Source organism: Dermochelys coriacea, chromosome 23 (genome assembly GCF_009764565.3).
Source record: "Dermochelys coriacea isolate rDerCor1 chromosome 23, rDerCor1.pri.v4, whole genome shotgun sequence".
Lineage (NCBI taxonomy): Eukaryota > Metazoa > Chordata > Testudines > Dermochelyidae > Dermochelys > Dermochelys coriacea.
The window spans coordinates 11,395,046-11,405,425 of record NC_050090.1 but is presented as its reverse complement, the minus strand read 5'-3'; positions in this window follow the sequence as shown (position 1 = coordinate 11,405,425).

The window sequence follows — 10,380 nt, the reverse complement described above, 5'->3', positions numbered from 1 at the left end:
CACCGTAGTGTCCAGGAAGTGGATCTCTTGTGTGGACTGGTCCAGGCTGAGGTTGATGGTGGGATGGAAATTGTTGAAATCATGGTGGAATTCCTGAAGGGCTTCTTTTCCATGGGTCCAGATGATGAAGATGTCATCAATGTAGCGCAAGTAGAGTAGGGGCATTAGGGGACGAGAGCTGAGGAAGCGTTGTTCTAAGTCAGCCATAAAAATGTTGGCATACTGTGGGGCCATGCGGGTACCCATCGCAGTGCCACTCACTTGAAGGTATACATTGTCCCCAAATGTGAAATAGTTATGGGTGAGGACAAAGTCACAAAGTTCAGCCACCAGGTTAGCCGTGACATTATCGGGGATACTGTTCCTGACGGCTTGTAGTCCATCTTTGTGTGGAATGTTGGTGTAGAGGCTTCTACATCCATAGTGGCTAGGATGGTGTTTTTAGGAAGATCACCAATGCAGTGTAGTTTCCTCAGGAAGTCAGCGGTGTCTCGAAGATAGCTGGGAGTGCTGGTAACGTAGGGCCTGAGGAGGGAGTCTACATAGCCAGACAATCCTGCTGTCAGGGTGCCAATGCCTGAGATGATGGGGCGTCCAGGATTTCCAGGTTTATGGATCTTGGGTAGCAGATAGAATACCCCAGGTCAGAGTTCTAGGGGTGTGTCTGTGCGGATTTGTTCTTGTGCTTTTTCAGGGAGTTTCTTGAGCAAATGCTGTAGTTTCTTTTGGTAACTCTCAGTGGGATCAGAGGGCATAGCCTCAGAAACAACTCTGACATCAAAAACAAAAAGGCTGACAAAGGAGGTGCTGTCGTCATCATGAATAGGTCGGAGTATGAACAAGAGGCTACTAGGCAGCTCTCCAACACCACTTTCTACAAGCCATTACCCTCTGATCCCACTGAGAGTTGAAAACCAGTTGGAGAACACTTCAATCTCTCTAGTCACTCGATTACAGACCTATGAGTGGCTATCCTTCAACAAAAAAGCTTCAAAAACAGACTCCAAGGAGAGACTGCTGAATTGGAAATAATTTGCAAACTGGATACAATTAATTTAGGCTTGAATAGAGACTGGGAATGGATGAGTCATTACACAAAGTAAAACTATTTCCCCATGTTATTTCTCCCCCCTCCCCACCCCACCCCCCACTGTTCCTCAGATATTCTTGTTAACTGCTGGAAATAGCCTACCTCACTTGTCACCATGAAAGGTTTTCCTCCTTTCCCCCTCCCCCCTTGCTGGTGATAGCTTATCTTAAGTGATCACTCTCCTTACAGTGTGTATGATAAACCCATTGTTTCATGTTTTCTGTGTGTACATAGAGTGCTTCCACCGACATGCACGAGCTGAAATTGTGGAAAAGTAGCATCGCTTACCCCATAACCTCAGCCATGCAGAACACAGTGCCATCCACAGCCTCAGAAACAACTCTGACATCATAATCAAAAAGGCTGACAAAGGAGGTGCTGTCGTCATCATGAATAGGTCAGAGTATGAACAAGAGGCTACTAGGCAGCTCTCCAACACCGCTTTCTAAGTGATCACTCTCCTTACAGTAAATGATAAACCCATTGTTTCATGTTCTCTGTGTGTGTATATTAATCTCTCCTCTGTTTTTTCCACCAAATGCATCCGATGAAGTGAGCTGTAGCTCACGAAAGCTTATGCTCTAATAAATTTGTTAGTCTTTAAGGTGCCACAAGTACTGCTTTTCTTTTTGCGAATACAGACTAACACGGCTGCTACTCTGAAATCTCCCCTCTGTTTTTTCCACCAAATGCATCCGATGAAGTGAGCTGTAGCTCACGAAAGCTTATGCTCTAATAAATTTGTTAGTCTCTATGATCAAAGGTTTAGAAAACCTGACCTAGGAGGAAAGGTTAAAAACACTGGGCATGGTTTAGCCTTGAGAAAAGAAGCCTGATGGGGGGACCTGATAACATTCTCCAAATATGTTCAGGGCTGTTATAAAGAGGATGGGGATCAATTGTTCTCAGTGTCTACTGAAGGTAGGACAAGCAGTAATGGGCTTAATCTGCAGCAAGGGAGGATTAGGTTAGACATTAGGAAAAGCTTTCTAACTATAGGGCTAGTTAAGCTCTGGAATAGGCTTCAAAGGGAAGTTGTGGAATTCTTGTCCTTGGAGGTTTTTGAAAACAGATTACAAATTCCTGGGATGGTCCAGGTTTACTTGGTCCTGCCTCAGTGCAAGGGGCTGGACTCAATGACATCTTGAGGTCCCTTCCAGGCAGACATTTCTATGATATCCCCGTCCCCCACGTGTCTGGGTTGGGCCGTCTGAGCTGAAATGGGTGAAAATTGGGGATAGGGTGCCCTGCGTCAAATTTTGAAGAAAGCTATTTTGTTAGAAATTTTTCGTTTCAGATTTTGATGAATTTCAGCATTTGGATTTTCAGGGGTTTCTTAATGAATTGTTGTTCTCGCTCTGCCATTCAACCCCAAATTCACGTGATGCTGAATTGCTGGGCAGGACTGAGCAAGGATATGGACACGGACACACACACACAGAAACACTCACACACACATGCCTTACCACTGACTCTTAGGCATTGGGCAGGGCTGAGCTGGGATTGGTTCACACGGTTGTCACTGTCCTTGATCTCGTACCCACAGGTGTAATTCCCAGAGCTGACTCCAGACACAACATGGTTATAGCCATAGATGACCTTCTTCTCCAAGCCCCTCTGGGATGAAATCTCCTCCCCATCCTTGCAGAAGATGACGCGGGTGACCAGGAGCTGGGAGAACACGGAGCACTGGACCCGAATGGAGTCCCCTGGCCCGGCCAACATCTGGCTCAGGTAGAGGGTGGGAGCACGTAGAGCACCTGGGAAGGGGAATGGGTCAGAGCTTTAGGTGGGGCACTGGCGGCGCTCAGCTCTCTCTGGTGACTGGAAGCTCTAATCCCATGGGATAATTTGGGTTAGGAAAGAGCCTGGATGCTCACATGGACTTGGTTCCCATTGTCTGGTGCTGCACACTCTCCTAGAACAAGGGGCCCCGATGCAGGCAACTTGTTGATCCAGCTGGAGCAGTATGGCCGGGTGAGAGGTGACCCCTCAGCGTGGCCAGCCCCTGGCCATTGAGGGCTGTCTAGGCAGGGAACAGCCAACATCTCGGTCTGCCCCAGCAGCCCATGCAGTGAAGGTCACTTGCTGCCCCATGGAGCTCACCAGCTGACAGCCCAGGAGCTGTGTCCTAACCACTCCGACGTCTGCTCTAACATCCTCCCTGTCCTTGTGCCCCTCCCGTCCCCAGTCACCAGCTGGAACAGGGGGCACTGGCAGCAATTCCAGGCCCAGGCTAAGGGAAGGTGCTCGACAGCGGCAGGGACCGGACCCCCCTTTCCCAGGAATCGCCAGGGTAATGGGACTCAGCTTTGAACTCACAGGGGAATTGCTACTGTCACTGGGCAGGCCAGTATCTACCCACCACCTTCCCCGTCCCCGCAGTGCACACCGCTGCTGCCTTGCCCTGGCAGCCAGAAAAGAAAACGGCTGCATCAGCCCCTGCTAGGCTGGACACAGGGTCACTGGGTGCGGCTCCCTGGCCCAGCTCATACGGGAGCTCAGTCTGTATTATATAATGGTCCCTTCTGGCAGTACCCTCTTGAATGCTGCCTGCCTGCCCAGGGCTGACTATTAATGATACTGCTGACATTTTTGAGATGCAGGCTGAGTCCATGTGGGGGATGAGCTGCAGAGGAGAGGCCTGTGCCTGTGAGGGGCTGGGAGCTGGTGCCATGGGAAGGTAAATCCCTTGGGGTCAGAGCCGTGGGGTTCTCTGCTTCCCAGGGCCAGTGCCCCAGGGGTGGGACAGGCTGTGGATGTGACTCTCTGAGCGATGTGTCACACTGGCCTCAGGTCAGAGCTGAGCTGAGAGGTAGCAGGACAGGGAGGAGTGGACCAGGAGATCTGCTCACCCTGGTCAGATCCCACACAGCCACGTCTGCCTTCCCCTGCCATTTCCGCTGACACCACAGTGAGTAGGGAGCAGCCGAAGGGTTGGTAGCTGGATGCCTGAAGGGGGAGGGGTAAATGCCATGGGTAGATTGGGGACAGACAGACAGATAGAAACACGGACTCACCGGGAGCTGAGCAGATCTCCTGGCTGCTGGCACTCAGCACTGGGAACAGGAAGGTGCCGTGTGGTTAGTGCTGGAGATAAAATCCCCCCTCCCCCCGTCTGAGGTCCCTCTTCAGGGACAAAAACTGCCTTTAATAGGAAAAAATTCCTGATTTGTGTTTTGGTGAAGAAGCAAACCAGGCAGGACGTTAGATCTGGGGCATGGCAGGTTCCTCGCACACAGAGACCTTGGCTGAGCTGGGAACCGCCTTTCCCTTCAGCTCTCTAGAGGGCCAGATCCTCCGCATGTGTAAACTGCCATTGACTCCAGTGGAGCTACACTGATTTACACCTACTGGGGATTTGGCCCAGTAGCTCTCACACTCAGTATTTACACTGGTTCCCATTTCTCTGCCACTGAAGAGGATTTGCCGACAGTCTGGGCCAGGGGCTGCTCTCGATTTTGTTTCCCACCAACCTGCTGCGAATTAGCACAGAGGTCCCAGATACTCACCGGGCAGCAAGAGGCACAGAGACAGGATCATCAGGGTGGTGATGGGAACCAATTGAAATGGAAACAGCCCAGCAGCTCCTGTTTCTGATGGGGATGCGGAGGGATCAATTCACAGTCGCTCCCTGCTCCCACCTCCCTAATCTGCCCTGTCTGACTTCAGCAGAAGGGAAGCTCCGGTCTCTCTCTCTGCTCCCATCTGCCCCCGTTTGCTCCCCCACATTGAATACTCCAGCCAGCCCCCTCCTTGCTCCCAGGATCCCTGGGGTCTGCAGGGCTCAGGCAGCAGAAATGCTGCAGCTTCTCTCTGACCTGCTCTGTCTCCTCCTTGGGTCTGATAGTCATTATTGCTCCCCGTTTCCTGCCCCGAGCCGCCCCCCTTCCGTGCTCCGGCCACAGCGTCTCTATTTAGAGTTCCAAGATTAAGAACCAAAGGGGCCTGGTTTACTTAGTTGAGTCTAAACATATCACAGAGGAAACACCTCCCATCCCATCTCACTGCCTGGGGACGGAGACAGCCCCTGGCTAAAGGCACAGCTGGGCCAGGGTGAAAGGTCACTGCGTGATTGGGGGGCCTGGGATGTTGGATGAGTCTGAATCTTTTGCCTCCAGTCCCTGGTGAGAAGGACCCAGCTCCCCCAGGGGGAAATTTACCCTCTGGGCTTAACAGGGACATAGATGGTGTCTGGCCTCATCCTAGACCCTCTGCACAGAGGTGAATTTCCCCCTGCCCCCGAGAACAGCAACTACAGGTCTGCACTGGCTTCCCCACCTGCTTAGTCTTCACCCTCCCTGTCCTCCGCAATCAGCTCAAGCCACTTCCACCCGTCCATCCCTGACTGCCCCTGCTCCCCATTCTGGGCTGCTGAGGAGTCTGCTGTCCCTGCTGAGAGATGGGCCCTAGGTCCCTTCCCCATATCCTGTTCCCTCTCAAGTCACCCACCCCCCCACTGCCAGGTTGGGAAGAACAAAAGGCAGTTGAGAAAGAGCATCCAGAAATGAGCTGTGAGCAGGTGAGGAGCTGGAATCAATGTGACTAAGGAAGTAGGGGGACCAAGGGAAAAAGCCAAAGAAAAATGTGTAATAGAAATGTTAAGGACTGTTTGTCCCTCACTAAAACTGATGTGGGATTTTGGCTAGGTAGCTCCCAGTACCAAGCGGAAGTGTTGATGGAAAGTCAGGACCCTGAGACTGACAGTCCCCAGGGGAAATAGGGAGAGGCCAACGCTCCAGGTCAGCCTAATTGATTGGGCAGGCAAGCTAATGAGGGAATCAGAAGTCCAGAGGAGTCCTGTAATCCATGTCTGCTCTGGGTCAGAGTGGGGCAGAGTTAAGGAGAGAGCAGGATCCTGAGATGAGCTGGGAGCAGAGCTGCACCAACAGGAGCCAAAGAGAACCAGAGAAGCACCCCAGGGAGCAGATCCATGCTGGGAGGACAGCTGCAGCAACCAGGGCCAGAGAGGCCAGAGGAGGTAGAGCAGCAGCAGTGCTGGGGCTGGAGTTCGGGCTACAGCCGCCTGGAGCCGGATGCAGTGAGCAGCTAGGGAGTGTGAGGGGGACTTTTGGGCAGAGGGCCCAGCGCAGGGAGATGCCACTGGTCAAGAGGTCTTGTAGCCCAGACTTGGGGGTGAATTATAATCCTGATGGGGGTGGGGGCTGACACTAGTAAGAAGGGTCCTGCCACCTACGGCTTGAGCGTGTGTGGCTACTGTCTGAGCAAGAATCCGACCCACAGCATCCCTACAGTCAGGACACAGGCAGGAGCCCCCCAGGAAACCTGGGTGCTGCCTTCTTGGGGTTACAAGGAATCTGCTACACAGCAGAGTGGAAGGGGAGCCCTCGAGGTCAGGCAGGCCTCTGGGTAAAGGAATTGGGAGCAAGGACTCAGATCCTTTTGCTATCCCATTCCACCCGGGTAGTGCATACGCCAGGAAAGTTCCCCACAATAGTGGGACCATTCTCCGACTTACAGAAAGAAAGTCTTGTGAACAGACGTTTACACCTCTGCGGGAAGCCAAGCAGCCGAGGGCCTCAAGGGAAATGTGTCAGGAGTACAAGTTTTGCAGATCAACTTTTCATAATAATTGATGCAGGATTGGTTTGTCCTGGGATGGTGGCTGGACACATTTCACTGCTGGGATGGAGTCAGCTCTGCCAGCAGCTGGACAAGGGATGTTTGGGGGAGCTCAGATGCTCAGGTGAGGGTCAGAGGAGCAGAGTTTAACACTACCTCTTCTTATAAGCGGTGCCCAGAAAATGCCAGTGTGGAAAAGGATAAATATTGTGGCAAGTTTTTTAAAATGATTGTTTCAAAACCTTTTAAAAATTGTCCGAAAAGTGGGTTATTTAAATGTAAATTTTCATTTTTTCTTTTAATTTTCCAGTTTTGTTTTTACAAAACTCCCAAAGCAGTTTTAATTTTTCATTTGTAAAAATGGAAACTTTGGAAATAATGAAAGTGTTTGATAAAATCTCTCACTTAAAAATCTGTCATTTTTAGATCACAACATTGTGGTGGCTCTAGCTCAGAGTGATCCCAGGGGCTGTGGTTCAGGCTGAGCGGCTGGCACCCTTGGATGGCAGCCGGGAACTGCTTGTAGCTCAAACAATGCTGCCCCAAAAGGGCCCGATCCAAAGCTCCTTGGTGTCAATGGAAAGACTCCACTGACTTAACTGGCCTGGGGATCAGGTTGCCGTGTAAGAGGGTCGGTTCTCTTCTGACAGAGAAATGGCTCTGGAGCTTTCATTTGGAGAGACCCCAACCCAGACTGGCCACAGAAACAGAGAAAGTCTCCACCATGGGAGGGTGAAGGGGAGATTGATGACGGGATCATGAACTGTGCATAGCGGGATGTAAAGAAGGGGAATTCACCCCATCCCCCAGCCAGAGCTGCAAGTGCAGCTGAGATGTGAAGCAAGAGCATCCACAGAGTGAGGTCCCCCTGCTCCACAGATCCTGCAGCTGCCTCACTCAGACCCTGAAAGGAGCAGAGAGATGACTCCACACAGGGAAGAAATGACCAGGGCTCCTCTCTGTGCTAGTGCTTTAACAGAGACTTGAAAGGAATCAGCTGCAAAGAGCCTGCGATAGAGAGACTGATAGATAGATCAATGGATAGAGAGATAGACAGAGGATGTATATGGGAGTAGATAGATACAATATTATTTTTAAATACCATGCTCGGTTTATTGCATCGTTAAGCACAGAGACCAAGACTTTCAAAAACTATTAGTGATTTGGGGCCCCCATTTAAGACACCTTAAAGGGATTGATTACCAACAGGTGGGGGCTCAGTGCAGTCTGTCTGTCACCCCATAAGCTATCTCACATTGGTCTCCCAAAATCACTGGACATTTTGGAAGGTTTGGCCAGAAGTGCTTGTGCCAATTATGTATGAGCTGAATCTGTGTGTGAGACCAGCTGCAGGGGTGCGAGGGGCTGCATCCCCATGACCCATTCTATCCTTGTCCCTTGGGGAGACTACAATCAAGGGCGATCAGTGCCACCTGTGATGGTGATTTTGTAATTAAAGCTCCTCTGGCACAACCACATTGCGCGGATGCTGAGCGGCAAGTCCAGTTCTTGGCTGCCCCAACCTTCACTGTAAGGTGAACCTTTATCATTTCCTGCTGAGGCAACAAAGGCAGCTGTGTGAAAGCTGTGGGCACCGCTGACATGTTCCCAAAGCAGCTGGACTCAACAAAGCACCTGCCCATGAAACACACAACCCCTGCCACTAGAGTACTTCATGGGAAATTATCTGGTATCAGCTAAGGGGTGAATTTATAGCGCTCAAATTATACCAGTGTAAGTCCCTGTACACACCCGGGTTCTTGTATAAGAGAACCTTTTTCTGATATATCTTATCTTGTTTTGAAAACAATATTAATGATAAGCCGTACATTTTTAACGGTGAGGATAATTAACAATGGGAAAAACTTACCATGGGCTATGGTGGTTTCTCCATTACTGGCAATTTTTAAATCAAGCATGGATGTTTTTCTAAAAGAGATACAGTAGTTCAAATGGAAATTATTTGGGGGCAGTTCTCTGGCCTGTGTTATACAGGAGGTCACAGTGGTCCCTTCTGGCCTTAGAATCTATGAATAAACCTGACAAAGGCTCTGATTCCACAATATAAGTGTCCCTGCGGGAGTTACACCAGCAAAGCTAGAGCGGTTTAATTACACTGGTAAATTTCCCTGTCTATAGAGAAGCCCTGGCATAAAATGCTTTTCCCATCAACGCTCTCCATTTCCTTGTACATCCCCTGTCACTGGAGTATCTGACCCCTCACAATCACTAATGGGTTTATCCTCAGACACTCCTGAAGTTCATCTTCCTAGCACAGATGGGGAGACTGAGGCACAGAGACAGACTAAGTGACTGAGCCCAGGGCACACAGGAGTCTGCAGCTGAGTCAGGGGTTGAACCCAGGGCTCTTGAGCACCAGTCTACTACCATAGACACAAGATTGTCCTTCCTCCCATTAGCCCCCGGCCGTCCCGAAAGCCTGGGTAACAATGACCAACTTGGTACCTGCCTGGAAGGCCAATGACCCTGGGCTATTTCATCCAAAGAGGGGAAGAACCTAGTTGAGATGGGACAGGGAAACAGGGAAAATGTCAGAGACACAAGCTGGGAAATCTGCCCCAGGGGATTTAATTGATCTCACAGACCGTCCCACCCCCTGTTGCTTCTGGGCTAGATCCTGCTTCCCTCCACTGGCCCAAACCCCAGGGCAGCCCGGGCAGAATTAGACCCAGCTCCCCAACCCTGCAGAGTTTATTAATGGGGCCAGAAGCTGCAAGACTAGAGAGTGACAGGCTGCTGCTCAGAAGAGGGAAGGGAGAGAAGAGTTGGTGCCAAGAGTAGCGGCTCCTGCTCAGCGATTCTCTGCACACACAGTCCGGCTGCTCCGTGCAGTCGCGCAGGGCGGAAACTGCAGGATGAGCTGTGCAAACTCTTCTTCCCCGGCCCAGCAGCGAGCTCTCCCTGGGCCTGACCCCGAGCTAGCAGCCCAGCAGGGCTTGGGTTTGTCACACGCTGTGATGTGGGATTGAAAAATCCGCTCTCACAATGTTATTTTTGTCCTCACACATTAACCTGCCTCATTCTCTCTTTCTCTCTCCATTTAGTCTGTTCTCATGAGGATTCCAGGGCAGTTTATTTTCATAGTCATACATTTAAAGGCCAGAAGGGACCAATGGACCATCTAGTCAGAGCATCTGCACAGGCCACGCCAGAGAGCCTCCCCCAGGGATCCCTGCATTGAGCTGCTAACTTCTGGCTGAGCTAGAGCATGTCTGGTAGAAAGAGACGTCCCCTCTCGGTTTAATGATTCCAAGCCAGCTCACATTTCTAAACACTAAGGTTGTTGTGGCTCATCAGTGAAAGAGGGGACCGGGGGAAGGGGGATGCTGGACTGGGACAGAGCAACTGGAGATGGGCCCTGAGGTTTAGTTCCAGCTGTGGCTCCTAATCTGAAATTCCCCAGAGTTTGGGGGTATGGACTTGGGGTTCTGGTTTGAGTTTATTATTGAGACTACCCCAAAGTGTGGGTGTGGGGACTCTCCCTCTAAGCAATAGGTACCAGAGACAATGATCCAGAGTCTGACTGAAGAGGGTAAGAAGATGCTCAATCTGGGATGGCTAAACCACCTAACGGTGAATGAGCAACAGGGACCAGATGGAGCTGTTGGCCTTGGCAGAGATTTCAGGAAGCTCAGTGGTGCGTGCAGATCTGATGTGTACCAAAGGCCCGACATTGACAGACTGAC